The sequence below is a fragment of the Elephas maximus genome, chromosome 17 (assembly GCF_024166365.1).
Source record: "Elephas maximus indicus isolate mEleMax1 chromosome 17, mEleMax1 primary haplotype, whole genome shotgun sequence".
In the NCBI taxonomy this organism is placed as follows: Eukaryota; Metazoa; Chordata; class Mammalia; order Proboscidea; family Elephantidae; genus Elephas; species Elephas maximus.
In genome coordinates this window covers 18,868,470-18,878,867 of record NC_064835.1, presented here as the reverse complement: position 1 = coordinate 18,878,867, position 10,398 = coordinate 18,868,470, and the positions used below count along the sequence as shown (strand labels likewise).

At 36.7% G+C, this 10,398-nt stretch overlaps 1 pseudogene; it reads left to right on the top strand.

The window, feature by feature from the left end:
- Nucleotides 1-7,297: 7,297 nt before the first annotated feature.
- Nucleotides 7,298-9,737, top strand: LOC126061030 (olfactory receptor 150-like; annotated as a pseudogene).
- Nucleotides 9,738-10,398: the final 661 nt, after the last annotated feature.

The following is a 10,398-nucleotide window of genomic DNA, read 5'->3' as shown; positions in this document are numbered from 1 at the left end:
AGTAAAGCTCAAAACAAGAATGCTTGGCATACATTAGGAATCTTATTCTAGCTTTGAATCATCCATGCTTTCTTTTAGGAGAGCTCACAACATACATACATTTTTTCTTAAATTATTTTTCTCAGGATTCACTGATTTCTAAGGTAAGCCAGTCACCTTAGGCTAAGGCCACTAACACAAAAAAAAACACAAGGCAGGTAATTTTATGAATCCTCGACAAATAGCAGCCACAGAGCCTTCAAACAGACAGGTGGTGGTAAACAGGGTGGCAGAACAGAAAACAGTAGGAATTAAAAGAATGTGTGGAAGTCAGTTTTCAGGGATCTGGTCACATGTACTGTATTTTTATGTAAATAACATGTACCTTCTAGATTTGTTTGCCAACCACTTCTTTTCCCTGAGGCATTTTATTAGCATTGTTCCCTTAGGAAAATACCTGGGAGGGAGGGGAGCGGGTGGCAAACAAGTGTAGAAGGTGCGTGTTATTTATGTTAAAATATGGTATTGGATCACAGCCCCACATCTGCAGTAAGAGTTACAAAGACTGTAGAATAAATAATGAGGCTTCTCTGATGGGGGTTATTATAAACAGGTCAGCCTTGTGAGGCAAAGAATACAGGAAAAATAGTCAACTAACCAATGTAAAGAATCAGAGATATGGGAGGATACTACAGCTCAGCTCCTTTAATAGAGGGCAAATAAAGGGACTGATTAAAAAAAAAAATAGAAGTAACTGAGATTTTATAAAAGGTAATAGGTAAATCACAATTTCTGGGGTTACGGCAGCAGGTTTGGCTTGATCGTGAATGAACAGCTTTGTACTCTAAAACTGTTGCCCTTGATTCAATTCTGATTTGTGGCCACAAATCTGATTCTGATTTGTAACCCCTTGTGTTACAGAGTAGAACTGAGGTCCATAGACTTTTTTGGCTATATTCTTTATGGACACAGCTTGCCAAGCATTTCTTCCACAGCACAGCCAGGTGCATGTGAACCATCAACCTTTCAGTTGGTAACCAAGTGCAAACAAGTTGTACTCAAGACAGCTTTAAATTCCTCATAGTAAAGTACAGAACTGACCCAGAGCTGGGGAGGGTTGCCATCTGCAGATGGCTAACTGAGTATCAGGGAATCAGAGGAAAGACAATGTCAGGCAACAAATTACTGGATACCTCAAATGATCTGTTGGACAATTGTCAGTTAGAAACCACCAGCTGCTGAATGGGAGAAAGATGTGGGAGTCTGCTTCTGTAAAAATTTAATCTTAGAAACCGTACAGGGCAGTTCTACCCTGTCCGACAGAGTCAGTATAAGTTGGAATTGACTAAGTGACAATGTGTTTGCTTTGGTTTTAAGTTACATTTATTTTTATATTTGTTTTCTCCAATAAAAGACAGAGGAGGAAATCTTAAATAGAATATATGCCTACCTCACTTATGCAATTTATTAATGATTCATGATGAAAAGACCAAAATCAAACCTATTGCCATCGAGTCGATTCTGATTCATCGTGACCCTATAGGACAGAGCAATGTATGAGTGTTCCAATTTCTTCACATCCTTGTCAAAACTTGTTATTGCCTTTCTTTTGAATTATAGTCACCCTAGTAGGTGTGAAGCGATGTCTTCTTGTGGTTTTGATTTCTATTTTCTATTGACTAATATTGTTGAGCATATTTTAACATGTTTATAGGCCATTTTGCAGTTTTTTTTTTTTTTTTTTGTATAGGCCATTTGCATGTCTTCTTTAGAGAAATGCCTTTGCAAGTCCTTTGCTCACATTTTTATTGGGGGTTTGTCTTTTTGTTGTTCAGTTGTAACAATTATTAACACATTCTAAATATTGTGGTTAGGTGCCATCTAGTCTTCAGTAATTAGTGTTCATTGAGTCAAATCTACTCTTGAGATGGTTCTTAAAATTCAGGTGGGATATACTCAAGGTCATGCTTTGGTTCTTGTAAACTTGTTTTAATTTTCTTCAGCTTCAATTTGAACTTGTACATGAGCAATTGAAGATCTGTTCTACAGTTGGCTCCTGGCCTTGTTCTGACTGATGAGATTGAACTTCTCTACAGTTTCCTTCCAGAGATGGAGCCGATATGATTGCTCTCCATTCCACCACGTGAGGTCCATTTGCTTAGTTGCTGTTTATATGATTGTAAAAGGTTTTTCCAATAAATAAGTTGTTGGTCTTGCAAAATTCTATAATGTGATCACATATGTCATTTTTAATACCAAAGCCATATTTCATAACTACTGATCCTTCACCTTTGTTTTCATCTTTTACATTCAAATCACCAGTAATTATCAATGCATTTTTTTTTGTGTGTGTGTGTGTGCTTTAGAAGAAAGTTTATAGAACAAACTAGTTTCTCATTAAACAGTACACATATTGTTTTATGACAGGTTATCAACCCCAGGACATGTCAACTCTCTCCCTTCTCAAACTTGGGTTCCCTCTTACCAGATTTCCTGTTTCTTCCTGCTTTCTAGTCCTTGCCTCTGGGCTGGTGTGCCCCTTTAGTCTCATTTTGTTTTGTAGGCCTGTCCAATCATTGGCTGAGGGGTGAACCTCAGGAGTGACTTAATTACTGAGCTGAAAGGGTGTCCAGGGAGCCATATTCTCAGGGTTTCTCCAGTCTCTGTCAGTCCAGCAAGTCTGGGCTTTCTTTTTGAGTTAGAATTTTGTTCCACATTTTTCTCCAGCTCTGTCCAGGACCCTCTACTGTGATCTCTGTCAGAGCAGTCACTGGTGGTAGCCAGGCACCATCTAGTTGTACTGGACTCAGTTTGGTGAATGTTGTGATAGATATAGCTCATTAGTACTTTGGACTAACCTTTCTCTTGTGTCTTTAGTTTTCTCCATTCTTCCTCGCTCTCGAGGGGAAGAGACCAGTGGAGTATCCTAGATGGCTGCTCCCAGGCCTTTAAGACCCCAGACACTACTCACAAAAATAAAATGTAGAACATTTTCTTCATAAACCATGTTATACAAGTTGAGCTAGACATTTCCGAGACCATGGTGCCCACAACCCTCAGCCCAGCAGTTAAGTCCCTCAGGGAGTTTGGAAGTGTCCATGGAGCTTCCATGATCTTGCCTTGTACAAGCTGTGCTGGCTTCCCCAGTATTGTGTACTGTCTTACCCTTCAGCAAAGTTACCACTTATCTCTTGTCTCTTTAGTGTTTCTCCCTCCCTGCCCCTCCCTTCCTTCATAACCATCAAAGATTGTCCCTTTTTGTGTGTAAACATTTTCGTGAGTTCTTAGGGTAGTGGTCTCATATATGTCCTTTTATGATTAACTTATTTCACTCGGCATAATGCTCTCCAGAGGCACCCATGTTATGAGGTGCTTCACAGATTCATGGTTGTTCTTTATCATTGTGTAAAACCGTATTGTATGTATGTACCACAGTTTGTTTATCCATTCATCTGTTGATGGGAATCTAGGTTGTTTCCAACATTTTGCTATTGTGAACAGTGCTGAAATGAACATGGGTGTGCATATGTATATTCGTGCGAGGACTCTTATTTCTCCAGGGTATATTCCCATGAGTGGGATTGCTGATCTATGGTATTTCTATTTCTAGCTTTCTAAGGAAGTGCCCTATAATTTTCCAAAATTATTGCATCATTTTGCATTTCCACCAGCAGTGCATAAGAGTTCCGATCTCCTGGCACTCACCAACATTTGCTTTTTCCTGTTTTAATGATTTGTGCCAGTAATGTCAGTGTGAGATGGTATTTCATTGTGGCTTTGATTTGCATTTCTTTAATGGCTAGTGATCACGAGCATTTCCTCATGTGTTTGTTAGCTGCTTCAATGTCTTCTTTGGTGAAGTGTCTGTTCATTTCCTTTGCCCCCTTTTTAATTGTATTAATTGTCTTTTCGTCACAGAGATGTTGGATTTTCTTGTAGATTTTAGAGATTAGACCTTCGTCTGATTTGTAATAGCCAAAAAATTTTTCCCAGTCTGTAGGTTCTCTTTTTACTCTTTTGGTGAAGCCTTTTGTTGAGTGTATTTAATTTTTAGAAGATCCCAGTTATTTACCTTATCTTCTCGACTTTGTGTGTTGTTGGTTATGGTTTCTATCCTGTTAATGCCGTGTATTAGGGCCTCTAAACTTGATCCCATTTATTCTTCTATAACCTCAGAGTTTTGGGCTTTATATTAAGGCCTTCGATCCATTTTGCATTAGTTTTTGTACATGGTGTGATGTAGGAGTCCTGTTTCATTTTTTTGCAGATGGACATCCAGTTTTGCCAACACCATTTGTTAAAAAGACTGTCTTTTCCCAATTTGATGGACTTTGGGCCCTTGTCAAAGATCAGGTAACCATAGGTGGATGGATTTACATCTGGGTTCTCAATTCTGTTCCATTGGTCAACATGTCTGTCATTGTACCAGTACCAGGCTGTTTTGACTACTGTAGCTGTATAGTATGTTCTAAGATCAGGTAAAGGAAGTCCTCCTACTTTATTCTTCTTCAGTAGTGCTTTAGTTATCCAGGACTTTTTCCCTTTCCATATAAAGTTAATGGTAAGTTTTCCATCTCTTTAAAGAATGTTGCTGGTATTTGGATCTAGATTGTGTTGTATTTGTTAAATTGTCATATTCACAATGTTGAGTCTGCCTATCCATGAGCATAGTATGTTTTTCCATTTATGGTCTCTTGCAGTAAGTGGTATTTTGTAGTTTTTTTGTATAGGTCCTTTACATTCCCAGTTAGATTTATTCTCAAGTATTTTATATTTTTAGGGGCCATTATAAGTAGCATTGTTTTTGTGATTTCCTTTTCTTGTTCCCTTACTGGTGTATAGGAATCCAACTGAGTTTTGTACATTGATCTTTTATTCTGTTACTCTGCTGAATCTATTAGTTCCAATAGTTTTCTTGTATCTGGTCAAAACAAAATTAAAAAAAAAAAACCACTGTCAAGTTCACTACCTGATTGGAGATTTAAATCCACTCAGAGATGCCTCAGAAGAAAGGTTTGATGAATTTACAGAAAAACCAGGCATTAAAAACCTTACGGAACACTGTTCTCTGACACACATGGGATTGCCATGAGTCATAGTGAACTTGACAGTGATTTTTTTTTTTTTTTTTTTTACTGGATATGAGTTGGAATTGACCAGACAGCAGTGGATTTGGTTTTGTTGTTTTATACTGTACACACACACATTTTTTGTTTAAAATTCTATCTCTGGTCCACTCAGATTTCTTAAGCATGTATTCTTCCTAACTTTTAAGCTTGTTTTTCCTTGATTTCAGAACTTTGCATTTCTTTGTCTTTGGAAGTTTTTAAAATATTTCTGAAAACAAAATGGAAATCTGAAATATCCAAAATGTAATTTATCAACTTGTGAAAAAATGATTTACATGACTTAATTTTAGACTTTCTTTGTTAAAAAAATATGAGAGACATTATTTTAACTTTAGATAGTTCTTATACACTAGATATTTAATATACAAGACAAACTCAAGTTTCATTACACTATCTAGAATGACAAAAAAAAAGAAAGAAAGAATCTTTGATATTGCTTGGAATGTTTGTATGTTATGTTGTGCCTGCACTATCTCATGTATATGATTTTGAAATGAAACTTATGTATTAATTTTCTTTTGGAAGTTTATCTGCTGTACTTCATTACCACTATTTTAAGAATACATCTGACAATAAGATAGCTAATAATTTTGTAGTCTAAAGTGGTTTTGAAAATTTCATAATCCATAAAATAGTTTGCATTCAGCCCTAAAATTTTTATTTGATATTAGATTTATTATACTGTTTAAGGTATGACATATCTAAGTACAACTTTAGAATTATAAACAATAATATATTCAGCAATGATACGATTCTATAAAAGGCATTTACCAATCCATAAGACATTTTACTTGGAAAATTAACATAATTTTTTCAGTGTTTTCAGAAGCACATCTAATAAGCTACTGACATTTTTAAAGGTTTCAAATCTCACTTTGTTTTTCAAAACAAGTCAAATAATTGTGTACCTGAGAACACATTTTTTCCTCGTACTATTGCAAAATTCTAGACAAATCACTTTTAAAATCATAATTTTGCAATTTTCTAATGTTATCTAAAGACTAATAGACCCTCACTGTAGAATGACTCCTTCATAATCATGGGTAAACTCTACTCCTATAGATAAGACACTTCAACAACAAGAGAAAACTATTTCCTATTAACAAACAAAGGATCTTTCAAAATACATTGAAAATTTTTGAGGGTTTTAATTTTAGTAATAATCCACAAAATAATAAGCATGTGAAAATTGCCAATACCAAAGATTGATATTACTTTATAATAACCTTTGTCCTTAGTATTGTACTTGAAACATCTTGGAACATGAAAGTAGAGGAACTCCACAAATACCTTCAGCAAATATTTTAGTGACAGAATAACACCTTTCTCTTATAATGGGAGAATTTTAGGTGAAACTGACAATTTGGAAAAGATAATGACTTTTTTTTATTTATTTCAATTGTGAACTCAGTTATGTCCCTTTATCCATTCACTATTCATAGAGCAATCAGAGCGTGGATAAATGATAAGTGCAGGACTCATCTCTGTGGGATCTATTCTAGATGCTGGCCTAAATGGAATCACAATTTTTTCAAGCTCTTATGTTCTTTGAATCTAGCATATTTTGCACATGCTTTGTTTTGGGTAGAATGCCACTACCAGGAGATATCAGTATTAGTACTTTTATTTTCCACAGCAATGTCAAATTTATCTGTACTATTTTTTTTTTTTATGTTTGTATTAGGAAATCATCATCCACAACTATACTGAAAATTCACAGTCACCGTGAACAGTTCGCTTAAGTCTCTCTAGTTTCACTTTTTTCATGTATAAAATGGTAATAATAAACTCATACCACATAGGATTTCTGGGGAAAATATATCAAATAATATTTATGATGTGCCTGGAGAGTTCTAATCACATAATAAGCACTGAAGAAATAGTGATATCATCCTCACATTCGTTCTTATCTCAAAACTCCTAATTTTGGTATACCATCAATATTTGATGATACCTTTTGGATCTCTTTCTTCTTAACATCGAACAGTCATCACAGTATTCCGTGCCAGGAACTCATCAACTTCCTTCAAACTCAGATCTCAGAGACACACACATTCTTTCTGCTTTGGTCTTTAATGGTATTGAGGGATTGATAAAAGATCTGATTTGAAGGTGAGTATAAAATACAACAAGAAAACATGCAAAAACAATATGGTCTAGATATCATGCAAAACTTCCATTGTACAGCCATGGCTCTCTGGAACAAAAGCCCCAAGGATCATGAACCCGTCAGGTTATACAAGAGTACATAGCATATGGTGTTTTGAAAATGAATTTCACCTTAAATCATAGGAGCTTCTGACATCTTCTCATTAGAAAAGCACTTTCTTCCTGGATATGGGGCTTGATTTGAGTGATATACTTAATATTACCCATTCATTTACTTTTTAGAGCCATTATTTGTATATTTTTGAATTGGTGCCAGTAGTACTCCCTAAAGCAAAACTAGTCTACATGAGTGATCAATACATTATTTTTGTACTTTATCTTTAATATTTTCCTCACATTAATTGCAGTGAATGGTTTCTCTGATATCACAAAGAGATAACACAGGAAGGCAGACATGAGTAGCTAAAAGTAGAAAAAAAAGTAGAAAGGAAAGGTGAAATGGGGAAGGACTTATATAGAGACAGACAGGCCTTCTCTCTTATACTGGTCACTTGTTTATAATATGTCTAACTATGGGCAAATGTTTAACTACTATGAGCCAAATATATAAAATAAGTATATTAGTAATTGCTGCAGAACTCCTGAATAGTGCAAAAGGTTAATGTGCCTCAGAAGAAAGTTCTGCTGATCTACTTCCAAAAAATCAGCCATTGAAAATTCTGTGAAGCGCATCTCTGCTCTGACACACATGGAGTGACATGAGTCAGAATCAACTCGATGGCACCAAGTTCTTGGTTCCTGGTAGTATTTGTACCCCAGAAGAGTTGAGATGATTGCAAATAAGTCATGGAATGTGCTTTGTTGTTGTCATTGTAGTTAGGTGCCATTGAGTTGATTTTCAATGCCTGTAGGTCCCATGCGACAGGGTAGAACTGCCCCATAGGTATTTCTGGGTCTTAATCTTTAAAGAAGCAGATTGCCATGTCTTTCTCCTGCAGAGCCAATGGGTGGGTTTGAACTGCCAACCTTCCAGTTAGCAACCAAGTGCTTAACTATTGTATCACACACACACACACACAAAGTTGCCATCAATTCAATTCTGACTCATAGCGACTCTATAGGATAGAGTAGAACTGCCTCACAGGGTTTCAAGAAGCACCTGATGGATTTGAACTGCCGACCTTTTGGTTAGCAGCCATAGCTTTTAGCCACTACACCACCAGGGTTTCCATTGCACCACCAGGGCCCAGAAAACTCAATATTCTAACTTATCAAAACAGTTCATTAGGTGTTCAGAGACCAGACAGTACTAAGACCCACTCTTCTAGCACAAAAACAAAAAAGATATAATCCATCTGATGTTTATTTATATGACTCATGAAACTGAGATCCCAGAGTCTTTAACTTCCAGCATAGAGCAACGACAGGGAAAGAGAACTGGAAATACCTGAATGATAAAACTTGCACCTGTTTATACACTGCATAAATAAACACCCACCTCAAATTTCTTCTTCTCTTCCTCCATGGAATTCTCAGAGGAAAATGGCAGCAGGAAGTCACTCCAAGGTGACTGATTCATCCCCGCTGGGCTAACAGACAAACCAGAGCTCCAGCTGCCACTCTTTCTTTTCTTCCTAGGAACCTATGTGGTCACTGCGATGGGTAACCTGGGCATGATCACACTGATTGGACTCAGTTCTTATCTGCCCACCCCCATGTCTATTTCCTCAGAAGTTTGTCCTTCATTGACCTCTGTTATTCCACTGTCATTACCCCCAAAATGCTGGTGAGCTTTGTGATAGAGAAGAACACCATCTCCTACCCTGAATGCATGACTCAGCTCTACTTTTTCCTTTTTTTTTTTTTTTTATTATATCAGAATGTCATATGCTGGCTGTGATGGCATATGATCGCTATGTTGCCATCTGTAATCTATTGCTTTACAATGTCACCATGTCTTACCAGGTCTGCTCCTGGTTGGTAGTTGAGATATATATGATGGACTTGATTGGTGCCACAGCTCATACAGGTTGCATGCTAAGCGCGATTTTCTGCAAGGCTAAAATGATCAACCATTACTTCTGTGATCTTTTTCCACTACTGGAGCTCTCCTGCTCCAGCACTTATATCAATGAACCGGTACTTTTGTGCTTCAGTGCATTTAATATTCTTGCACTAACCTTGGCCATCCTTGGCTCCTGTGTCTCCATCATTGCCAGCATCCTGCGAATCCGCTCCACTGAGGGCAGGTCCAAAGCCTTCAGCACATGCAGCTCCCACATCTTGGCTGTTACAATCTTCTATGACTCTCTAGCATTCTATGTACCTGCAGCCATCAAATGCCACCTCCATGGACCAAGGCAAAGTGTCTTCGGTGTTTTACACCATTATCGTGCCAATGCTGAACCCCTGATCTACAGCCTGAGGAATAAGGATGTCAAAGTTGCTCTAAATAAAATCATTGAGAAAATGCTGCTTTTCATTAGCAAAGATTCGTCATTCTTGGAAAAGGTTCAGTAAGGAAAGAGCCTGGAGATAGCAAGATATATACAGAAGTAGTGAGATGTAGTGAGATTATTGCCAGCTCTTGATTATTTAGAAGAAAGGCCCCAAGAATAAGATGGATTCATAGTGTCACATGGAGGGCTGTCACATGGAGGGTAGCATCAATTTTAAGAAGTCCCAGTGGTCACCTGTAGTAACCAATATTACTTTAATCCTTTCTAAAGAGTTCTTAAAAGGCCTTTGTTTGAGGAGACAATAATTTATACACATGGGAATAGAAACTTTGTTAGATAAGATTTATCTTTCATAATTCATAGAATGATCTGTTTGGCCTCTATCCTTTGATCTTCTTAATACTTTGTGTTTTGGCCCTTATTTACTAATAATTGTACAAACTCTTCTGGAAAAAGTGATCTCTAAAATGAATAATTTTTAACCATTTGAAATCTACAAAATTTAATTCCTACTATTTACTAAGTGCAAAAAACTGTATTAAGGAATATGGGAGCAGATGGTGGATGATAAAACATAATTCCTGCCCTCAAGAGGATAATATTATGGTGGGAGACTGATAGATTAATCAGGGCTGAATCCATTATATGTATTTTTACTTATTTCTTTATACAACATAATTTTCTTCATAGTTTTAGTATTATGCTACCGCCTCCATCTCCCT